Source organism: Symphalangus syndactylus, chromosome 8, assembly GCF_028878055.3.
Source record: "Symphalangus syndactylus isolate Jambi chromosome 8, NHGRI_mSymSyn1-v2.1_pri, whole genome shotgun sequence".
Classification (NCBI taxonomy): Eukaryota; Metazoa; Chordata; class Mammalia; order Primates; family Hylobatidae; genus Symphalangus; species Symphalangus syndactylus.
Window position 1 is genome coordinate 52830961 of NC_072430.2, and position 11487 is coordinate 52842447.

At 41.2% G+C, this 11487-nt stretch overlaps 1 long non-coding RNA gene across 2 annotated transcripts in view; it reads left to right on the plus strand.

Moving 5' to 3' along the window:
* The window catches only part of LOC134737323 (uncharacterized), a 45331-nt gene extending 34202 nt beyond the window's left edge, over positions 1 to 11129 (plus strand). For both annotated transcript variants that reach the window (XR_010122105.1, XR_010122106.1), the window contains exons 4-6: positions 476 to 677; positions 7722 to 7845; positions 8947 to 11129. This is a non-coding gene — a long non-coding RNA (uncharacterized lncRNA). The remainder of the gene's footprint in view (positions 1 to 475; positions 678 to 7721; positions 7846 to 8946) is intronic.
* Positions 11130 to 11487: the final 358 nt, after the last annotated feature.

Genomic DNA, 11487 nt, shown 5'->3' on the forward strand with positions numbered 1-11487 from the left:
TTGCACATAGTTTTAAAACTACGTAGAAAGCATGGAGGCTGGGTGCGTAGGCTGACGCCTGTAATCCCAGCACTTTGGGAGGCTAAGGTGGGCAGATCACCTGAGTTCAGGAGTTCGAGACCAGCCTGACCAATATGGCGAAACCCCGTCTCTACCAAAAATACAAAAATTAGCCTGGCATGGTGGCATGCGCCTGTAGTCCCAGCTACTTGGGAGGTTGAGACAGGATAATTGCTTGAACCTGGGAGGCGGAGGTTGCCGTGAGCCAACGTGCCACCACTGCACTCCAGCCTGTGTGAAAGAGTGAGACTCTGTCGAAAGAAAGAAAGAAGGAAAGAAGGAAAGGAAGGAAGGAAGGAAGGAAGGAAGGAAGGAAGGAAGGAAGGAAGGAAGGGGAAAGAGTGGAGGGGAGGGGAGGGGAGGGGAGGGCAAGCAAGCATAGAGCATGAGGAAGTTTCTAATGTCTTTCTTACAGAGAACTAAAGCCTTTCAGCAGGAAATCCAGATGCTCACTAAGTGACTAGAGCAGCTGCATCATCTTTAAGAAGAAGGTGCTCAAGAATTATCCCAAGCTGAAGAAAAAAGTATTGGGAACAAAAAAGACCCTTGAAATGTCTAGAAAGAAAAATTGAGATCAAGGACTTTTTCAAGAGAGATTAGACTTGGACGGGAAGAAAGTAAGAATTTCCTGAAGTATAAGCATTCCTTTGATAATGAAAATGATTGCATTTTATTAATAACTTTAACTTTATCTAATGTTTGAAGCTGTTAATATTGTTAATACTTTTCTTCACATTGGGAAATGGGGGAAATTTGCTACAAACTCTGAAAGCTTCTGATTTTATTTTATTGTATTTATTTATTTATATTTTTTGAGAGAAAGTCTCGCTCTGTCACCAGACTGGAGTGCAGTGGCGCTATCTCGGCTCACAGCAACCTCTGCCTCCTGGGTTCAAGCGATTCTCCTGCCTCAGCCTCCCGAGTAGCTGGGACTACAGGCACGTGCCACCATGCCCAGCTAATTTTTGTATTTTTAGTAGAGACGAGGTTTCACCATGTTGGCCAGGACGGTCTCAATCTCTTGACCTTGTGATTCACCTGCCTCAGCCTCCCAAAGTGCTGGGATTACAGGCATGAGCCACTGCCCCGGCCTCTGATTTTATTTTTAAAAGCCTCTTCTCTCTCCGTATCTCCATGTCTCTTTTGTGCACTTATTTGATATTTGTTGTGAGGGCATCTGTTCACATATATATCTCAATGTACTTTAAGGAGAGGATTAGAAGGAAAGGAACTCAAAGGAATAACTCTCTTTTTTTCTTTTTTTTTCAGATGGAGTCTCACTCTGTCACCCAGGCTGGTGTGCAATGGTGCGATCTCGGCTCACTGCAACCTCCGCCTCCCGGGTTCAAGCGATTTTCCTGCCTCAGCCTCCTGAGTAGCTGGGATTACAGGTGCTCACCACCCATCCAGCTAACTTTTGTATTTTTAGTAGAGACAGGGTTTCACCATGTTGGCCAGTCTGGTCTCAAACTCCTGACTGCAGGTGATCTGCCCATCTTGGCCTTCCAAAGTGCTGCGACTACATGCATGAGCCACCGTGCCCGGCCAAAGGAATAACTCTCTAATGGGGAAATTTTAGGCATTGTGACAGGCAGATATAATGGGCATTGATGAGGGCCCATTGATGATGTCTCTCAATAATCACTGTATAGGTCATTCTCTTCTCTACTCTCTGCTTCCCTGAATCTGTAAGGAAAAAGGCAGTCCTAAAAGTTGGATAGAAATAGGTAGGTTGCAATACAATTTATTTTCAGGAGATTCTCTATTTTACTAACTTTTCATAGAATTGCCTATCATAGCCGGGCACGGTGGCTCACGCCTATAATCCTAGCATTTTGGGAGGCTGAGACAGGAGGATCACGAGGTCAGGAGATCGAGACCATCCTGGCCAACATGGCGAAACTCTGTCTCTACTAAAAATACAATAATTAGCTGGATGTGGTGGCACAACCTATAATCCCAGCTACTCTGGAGGCTGAGGCAGGAGAATTACTTGAACTCAGGAGGCAGAAATTGCAGTGAGCCGAGATAGTGCTCCTACATTCCAGCCTGGCGACACAGCAAGACTCCATCTCAAGAAAAGAAAAAAAAAAAAGAATTGCCTATCATAACCAAACTATGTTATAGTATTTCTATAATTGCTATGGTCCAAAGTGGAATCTTGCTCACTCATTTACCATTTACTCATTTAGTCTTTTTTTTTTTTTTTTTTTTTGAGACTGAGTCTCACTCCGTCTCCCAGGGTGGAGTGCAGTGGCGCAATCTCGGCTCACTGCAACCTCCACCTCCCAGGTTCCAACGATTCTCTGTCCTCAGCCTCCCGAGTAGCTGGGACTATAGGTGCGTGCCACCACACCTGGCTAATTTTTGCAGTTTTTAGTAGAGGTGCAAGGTTTCACCATGTTGGCCAGGCTGGTCTCGAACTCCTGACCTCGTTATCCGCCCACCTCAGCCTCCCAAAGTGCTGGGATTATAGGCATGAGCCACCGTGCCCAGCCTTCATTTAGTCTTTTGGCTCATTCATTCGTTTATTCATCCAATATTTATTGAGCATTCAGTTTTCTTTGCTTTTCTTTTTTTAGACAGAGTTTTGCCCTTGTCGCCTAGGCTGGAGTGCAATGGCGTGATCTTGGCTCACTGCAATCTCCGCCTCCCGAGTTCAAGTAATTCTCCTGCCTCAGCCTCCCGAGTAGCTGGGATTACAGGCATGCACCACCACACCTATCTAATTTTGTATTTTTAGTAGTGACAGGGTTTCTCCATGTTGTTCAGGCTGGTCTCGAACTCCCGACCTCAGATGACCAGCCCACCTCGGCCTCCCAAAGTGCTGGGATTACAGGTGTGAGCCACCATGCCTGGCCTAATAGTTTTCTTTACTAGAGTTCTTGGGTTTTCTGGATTTCACTGTATATTGTCAAATTGTTTCCTAGGAAATAATGTATTTTTAAAATTTCATTTATTTATTTTATAAGTAATTTGATTCTAAAGGTGGAACAGTTTGGACTAGCTCATGGGAGAACTGTCTTTTTTTTTTTTTTTTGAGACAGTCTTGCTCTGCCTCCCAGGCTGGAATGCAGTATTACCATCACGATTCACCGCAGCCTCAACCTCCTGAGGCTCAAGTGCTCCTCTTGCCTCAGACTCCTGAGTACCTGGGACCACAGGTGCACACCACTATGCCCAGCTAATTTTTGTAGAGATGGGGTCTTTCCATGTTGCTCAGGCTGGTCTTGAACTCCTTGTGGCTCAAATGATCCGCCCATCTCTGCCTCCCAAAGTACTGGAATTACAGCCTTTATTTCTTTTAGATTTTCAATTTACTGCCACTAAGTTGCAAAATGTTCTCTTAGAATTATTTTTATCTTTGCATTCTGTAACCATTCTGTATGCATATCTATATATTCTGTATATTCCTCCTTTCTAATATTGTGTATTTTCACTTTCTCTTTTTCCTTTTTAACCAGGCTTGCCTGAGGCATCTATTTTATCTTTCCAAAGAACCAGTGGTTCTTTTTGAGACAGGGTCTGGCTCTGTCTATTGTCCAGGCTGGAGTGCAGTGGCGTGATTACGGCTCACTGAAGCCTCAACCTTCAGGGCTCCAGTGATCCTCCTGCCTCAGCCTCCCAGATAGCTGGAACTATAGGTGCACGCCTCCACGTCTGGCTAGCTTTTTGAAGTTTTCGTAGAGATGAGGTTTCGCCATATTGCCCAGGCTGGTCTCAAACTGCTGAGCTCAAGCGATTCTCCCGCCTCGGCCTCCCAAAGTGCTAGTATTACAGGCATGATCCACCGTGCCTGGCCGTTTCTTTTTTTAAAATATACATTTTATGACCGGGCACGGTGGCTCACCCTGTAATCCCAGCATTTTGGGAGGCTGAGGTGGACTGAGGTCAGGAATTCAAGATCAGCCTGACCAACGTGGTAAAACCCCGTCTTTACTAAAAATGCAAAAGTTAACTGGGCATGGTGGTGTGCACCTCTAATCTCAGCTACTTGGGAGGCTGAGGCAGGAGAATCACTTGAACCAGGGAGGTGGAGGTTGTGTTGAGCTGAGATTGTGGCACTGCACTCCAGCCTAGGCAACAGAGAGAGACTGTCTCAAAAATAAATAAATAAATACACATTTTACTAGCTTATTTTGGTTTATATTTAATGAATATATATAGTATGTTTATTAAATCTGCACCCTACTTTCTCTTTTCCCTTAAGTAAATGTGCTTTTTTTGGTTTTTTGTTTTTCAATCAGAAAAATATTAAGTACTATTAAATGTTCCTCTGTAGCTTGTCCAATAGATTTTTATAAGAAATGTTTCTTTTCACTATGTTCTATGTATTTTTGTAATTTTCGTGTTGATTTCCATTTTTTGGCTGAAGGTATTCAGAATTTTTGTTTGTTTGTTTTTTGTTTTTGAGACGGAGTTTCACTCTTGTTGCCCAGGCTGGAGTGCAGTGGTGCAATCTCGGCTCACTGCAACCTCTGCCTCCCAGATTCAAGCAATTCTCCTGCCTCAGCCTCCCTAGTAGCTGGGATTACAGGTGTGCACCACCATGCCCAGTGAATTTTTGTATTTTTAGTAGAGATGGGGTTTCCCCACCTTGGCCAGGCTGGTCTCGAACTCCTGACCTCAGGTGATCCCCACGCCTCGACCTCCCAAAGTGCTGGGATTACAGGCGTGAGCCACCGTACCCAGCCTAGAATTTTTTTAACCCTTTATACACACACACACACACACACACACTTTTCAAAATCAAATATACCAAGAGTCTTTTATTGAAAAGGAGCAGGCCTCTTCTGTACCTCTCTTATTTCCCAGAGGGAACTCTTTAACTCTTTTAGCTGTTTCTGATAGTAACTTCCATTTTCCTAAATAATTTTAAACTGCCTTATCTTGAGTTATCTATATTAGACATATTGTTAATTTCCTGTTATATGATAGATGAAATTTCATCTCTCTTATACCACTTTCCTACCTGCTCCTTTCATCTTCCCAATCTGGTTATATTGATATTTTAAGCTAAATGCATAATCAGCATTTACTTTACCATGATACTAAATGTTTACAAAAGCATGAAGTACTATATTCTTGGTACATTTTCTTTCTTGTATTGCATTTTATTTTTCCTACAGTTAATACTTTCCTTATATTTTCATATGTTTAATTTTCAGTGTTCATTTATTAAGGTTTTTTCCTGCCTAAATCTGTATCAGATGATCCTTTAGTCTTTAAAAATCTCCTGTTTTTTCTCTCCCAACGTCCTTCATTCCCTCGCTTCAGTCTGGATTTTGCTCTGTGGGCCTGAGCACAGCCATGATGCTGTGACTTTCCTTCTCTAATCTCCTGATTAGGTTTCATTGTTTGCCAAATCACATTTCTTCCTCTTTTTTGGTTTCCTTTCTTATTTTACTGGAACACATCCTCCAATGGCTTCCTAAGAAATGGTGCCTTGGAGAGCGACATTTTTTGAGGTCCTTGTGTGAATGACAATGTCTTTTTTTGAATCATCATACTTAATTGATAGCTGGGTTTAGACTTTATTTTCACACACAGACTCCATTGTCTTCTAATCTCTAGGGTTGTTATTGAGGAAAATATGCCGTTCTGATTCTTGTTCCTTAATATGTTATTTTATTTCTTTTAATGGATTAAAACATTTACCATTTTTTAATAACTTTTTTGTAATAATATTTTAGATAACTAATTTTTTTCTCATAATAAAATTAATTCAGCTGGGCATAGTGGCTCATGTCCGTAATTCCAGCACTTAGGGAGGCTGAGGTGGGTGGATAGCTGGAGCCCAGGAGTTTTAGATTAGCCTGGACAACATGGCAACACCCTGTCTCTACAAAAAAGTTAAGAACTAGCCAGGCATGGTGCACACTGGTAGTCCCAGCTACTGGGGAGGCTTAGGTGGGAGGATGGGTTGAGCACGGGAGGTCGAGGCTGCAGTGTGCTGTGATTGCACCACTGCACTCCAGCCTGAGCGACAGAGTGAGACCCTGTCTCAAAAAATTAAAAAATCATGTGTATTAGTGAAGATTTGTAAAGTAGAAAATAATAGAAATAAAATTGAAATCACCAGTAATCCCACCATTTTGCGATAACTAGTATTAAATATAGGTATATTTCCCTCTGATTATTTTCCATGTATATTTTTATCATCATTGAGATATACATAGTTTTTCTTAATCCTGCTTTTTTCATTAACTACATCATTGTTAATTTTTCTTAATAAATATTTTTGAAAACTTAATTTCTAGGGAATAGATAATCTGTCATATAATAATTTTTCTTTTTTGACATTTGCATTGTTTCAGTTTTTCTATTATGAATAATGTTGTAAAGAATATCTTTGTGGGCCAGGTGCGGTGGCTCATGCCTGTAATCTCAGCACTTTGGGAGGCCAAGGTGGGCAGATCACCTGAAGTCAGGGGTTTGCGATCAGCCTGGCCAACATGGTGAAACCCCGTCTCTACTAAAAATAAAAAAATTTGCCAGGCATGGTGACAAGCACCTGTAATTCCAGCTACTCAGGAAGCTGAGGCTGGGGAATCACTTGAACCCGGGAGGCGGAGATTGCAGTTAGCCAAGATTATGCCATTGCACTCCAGCCTGGGCCACAAGAGCAAAACTCTCAGATATTCAAAAAGAATATCTGAATATCTTTGTGGCCGGGTGCAGTGGCTCATGCTTGTAATACCAGCACCTTGGATGAGCAAGGCAGGAGGATCACTTGATCCCAGGAGTTTGAGGAAAAAAAAAAAGTCGGGTGTGCACACCCTGTAGTCCCAGCTACTCCAGAGGTTGAGATGGAAGGATCATTTGAGCCTGGGAGGTCAAGCCTGCAGTGAGCTGTGATAACGCCACTGCATTCCAGCATGGGCGACAGAGCAAGACCCTAACTTAAAAAATAAAATAAAATAAATAATATCTTTGTGTGAATCTTTTTTTTTCCCGAGATGGAATTTTGCTCTTTCGCCCAGGCTGGAGTGCAGTGGTGCAATCTCGGCTCACTGAAGCCTCCACCTTCCGATTTCAAGCTATTCTCTTGCCTCAGCCTCCTCAGTAGCTGGGATTAAAGGCACCTGCCACCACGCCCAGCTAATTTTTGTATTTTTAGTAGAGACCGGGTTTCATCATGTTGGCCATGGTCTCGAGCTCCTGACCTCGTGATCTGCCTGCCTCGGCCTCCCAAAATGCTGGGATTACAGGCTTGAGCCACCAGTGCCCAGCCCGTGTGTGAATCTTTATCCGCATATTTGATTATTTCTTTATAATACATTCCTAGGAAAGTTGAACTAATCTATGCTACTGCTTGGTGCTTATAAAATCTATTTCATTGTACCATTGGTAGTCCTGAGTCATCACTTTTATTGTCATATTTTATTTTCTTGATTATTTTAATAATGCTTATTTATGGTGAAAAATATTTTACTTATGGAAGTATTGTTAAGCCTGCAGTGTGTTAGTCTGGAGTGGATGTGGTATTATGCTAGTGTATAATAACATCTTAAAGCACAATTTTTTACTTCAATACTGTTGATTTCCGCAAAGGAAAACTCAGGGACTAAGCATTCCTAGATAGACAAGCATAGCAAGAAGTTCAAAAAGCTAGAGAAAGACAACATGCAACAAAACAAATGTTATTGAATATTTGGCAGAATTTGCAGATTGCTACAACACAAAGATTGGAGGAGAAAATTCAGAAACTTCAGAAACTGCTGTGATTTGAAATTGTCAAATAAAAATATGAAAACTCAGCTGACAAGAGTAAATGTCCTTAAAGTAAGTAAAGGAAGTGAGGCTTTCAGAAATTCACTAAAGCTTTGGTCTTTTACCATTTTAGCAGCATGCTTTTCACTGAAGCTACAAAAATTAATATTAAAATTATTTTACATACATACAAAAGAATATATATTTAAGCATATAGAATAAAATTGGAATTTACCACTCATTTTAAGAAACAAATATTACCAATACAGTTGAAACCCCCACATATCCTCCTCCTTATTCCTCAGTGATCACTGGTATTCTAAGTGTTATTATTACAAATCCCTTGTTTTTTGTTTTATTATTGTTATTCTTTTTGAGGTGGAGTCTTGCTGTTACCCAGACTGGAGTACAGTGGCGTGATCTTGGCTCACTGCAACCTCTGCCTTCCAGGTTCAAGTAATCCTCCCACCTCAGCCTCCCAAGTAGCTGGGAATACAGGCACGTGCCACCATGCCCAGCTAATTTTTGTATTTTTAGTAGAAACAGGGTTTCACCATGTTGGCCAGGCTGGTCTCAAACTCCCGACCTCAAGTGATCTGCCTGCCTTGGCCTCCCAAAGTGCTGGGATTACAAGTGTAAGCCACCACACCCAGTCTGTTTTTTGTTTTAGTTTTACTTGTGTCTCTTATTGGGGTAATAGTTAAAAGTTGTAGTCATTTTGGGGGCTCTTCTTTGGACCTTCTCCATATCAAACTTCAGTTATACTATTTCAAAAATTATGCTGTAAGCCAAACAGGCACTAAATAACTGATCAACTGATATGCCAGTTTATCAGCAATAGTTCTCTTACTGAAATGCCAATTATCTTCTGTATTTCTGTATTTGATTAATGTAGGGCTTTAAGACCTTTGAGGATGCAGAAAACATGTTAAGACTCTTTAAATCCCAAGTGGCCAGTTAATAAAGGGGCTAAGTAATAGTTATTGATGAGCACGATCATGGAGAAATGTCCTCTTAATTCAGAAATTTTGGAATGTTTTTCTTTTCCATATATCTCTCTCTTCATACAAAAAGAAAGAAAAGGAAAAGAAGCAAGAGTTATCATAACTGTTATTTAGAAGAGATCTAATCCTAGTTATCTCCTTCCTTCCCCCATCTTATATGCTGTCACAGGACAAAACAATTGAAGAGCTCAGGCAATCTTTAGCAAATGTTGGAACGATGAAAGAGAAGGCAGTTGTGAAAACAGAAAACTTGAAAACTACATGAGACTCTGCAGAGCAAAAGGCAAGATCAGACAAAGAGAAGACCCAGCAGATGTTAAATGCTGTCACTTCTGAGCCCCCCACCGCAAAGAGCACACCTGAAGAAGTATCAGGACAAGAACAAGAGGTTTTTTCAAAATAGTAAAATTAAAATTAATTTAGTTGAAGTGATAAACACCCACGCCTACTTAGACTATAACTAACTTGACAAAAGGGAATATTGGCTTGTGGAATCATGAGTTAAACAACCTAACCTCCAGGTGGGCGGAGATGCACCTGGGCCCCAGGATCAGCACCTGGAACCTACAAGCCCTTTCTTGGCATCTATGTGTCAGCTCATCTGTCTGACTGCTGGTTGGTTTTCTCCATGACAGGAAACATGATCACTGGCAACCATGGAGATTTATGTGGAGTTTCTGTGACAGGAGAGAGAATCCCAAGAAAAGGTCTTATTGGCCCAGTTTAGGTCAAGTGCTTATCCCTGCTAAACCCACAGTGGCTAGGGATGGGATATATGATTATTTTATATACTCTAACCAGTGACCAGGAGGATAGAGTTCTATGACATCATGTGTCATCATGTGAAGCCCAGGGGAAACCATGTGTGTCACTTTCTGTGTCACTGTCTAGGAGAATAGAGTAGTGCTTCTTAACTTGCTTAGATTTTCACTACACTTATAAAGCAAATATTTTGAGACAATTTTTTAAAGGCTAACTGATCATTTGGGGCAATTTTTAAATTATATGTCACTTCTCCATATATTAGTTGCTTAGGAAACTTATACCTTAAGCTATGCTTAAAACATAAAGTCATGATATTAGCATTTTCACTTTTTTCTCTCATTAACTTCTGTGTGTTCACTTTCTTGATTGTTTCTATTCCTCTCTTTTATTTTTTGAGACAGAGTCTCACTCTGTCGCCCAGGCTGGAGTGCAATAGCATGCTCATGGCTCACTGCAGCCTCGACCTCCTGAGCTAAAGCAATCCCCTCAGTGCAGCCTTCCGAGTAGCTGGGGCTACAGGTGTGCCACCACTACACCTAATTTTTGTATGTTTTGTAGAGACAGGGTTTCACCATGTTGCCCAGGCTGGTCTCAAACTCCTGGGCTCAAGCAATTCTCCTGCCTTGGCTTCCCAAAGTGCTGGGATTACAGGTGTGAGCCACCGTGTCCAGTCCCTTATTTTATTTTCAGTCAAATCTGTTTTCCTTTGGTCACCTTGTAGTTCACTCTTCACTTTTTAGATGATTTAGTGTTTTCTTGCCTGAGTTCAACTCTCACATCTAGATATCTTGGACATCTTTTTTGTTCATTTCTATTCTGAATTATTATATTTCTGATTCAAAATAAAGTTTTTCCCCCCATTTTTGCAAATCCTTTAAAAATTGATATTTAATTTTTTTCAGGGATGTTGTGTCAAATATTTGTCCTATGTTTCATGGCTGTGTCTTTTTCTTTTTTTTTTTTTGAGATGGAGTTTCACTCTTGTCACCCAGGCTGGAGTGCAATGGCATGATCTTGGCTCACTGCAACCTCCACATCCTGGGTTCAAGTAATTCTCCTGCCTCAACTTCCCAAGTAGCTGGGATTATAGGCAGTGCTACCATGCCCGGCTAATTTTTGTATTTTTAGTAGAGATGGGGTTTCACCCTGTTGGCCAGGCTGGTCTTGAACTCCTTACCTCAGGTGATCCAACTTCCTTGGCCTCCCAAAGTATTGGGATTACAGATGTGAGCCACCATGCCCGGCCCATGGCTGTCTTTTGGGAGTATTTTTTTTTCATCGCCTGAACAGTTTAGATGATAGTGCCTTTCTATTTTCTTCTTAAAGTAATTTTTTATGTGAATATAATTTGCCATTTGTCTGTATTTACTTTCAAATTCCTTGAATTGCTCTGGTCTTCAGATGTTTCTACTTTAGGGTAGCTGGAGGCAGGGCTTACTAGGTTCCTTAGCTCAATACCACCCTCTTCTGTTGGCATAGTGAGTGCAGCTTCTAAAGTTTACTAGATCAAGCCTTTTTGGAAGTGAGGGTTTATATGATGTCTGATTCTGTAATACTGTCTCATTTGTATAAACTTATTAATTTCCACTGTTTGCTTTTTTCTTTTCCTTTATTACCAAGCCTCCAAGGAACACAACTACCTCCCTCTCCCCTCAGAAACCTTGCCCTCTACAACTGCCATTTTTGGTCTCATGTGCTTCCAAGACCCTTGCTTTTCCTTCACTTGTCAGTGTTCTGATCCACCAGATCTCAGATTTGTTCTTGGTATTTCACCATTTATGAACTGTCTTGTTTCCGGGGGTAAGGTTGTCTGTGTTCTACACCAGTGAAAATTAGCTGCACCTTCCTCTGTAGCTGCCTCTGCTGGTTTAGAATATTTATTTCCCCACTTACATGCAAATTGAAGTTTGTAGTATTCTCTAGTTTTGCTTTAGGCATGATTTAC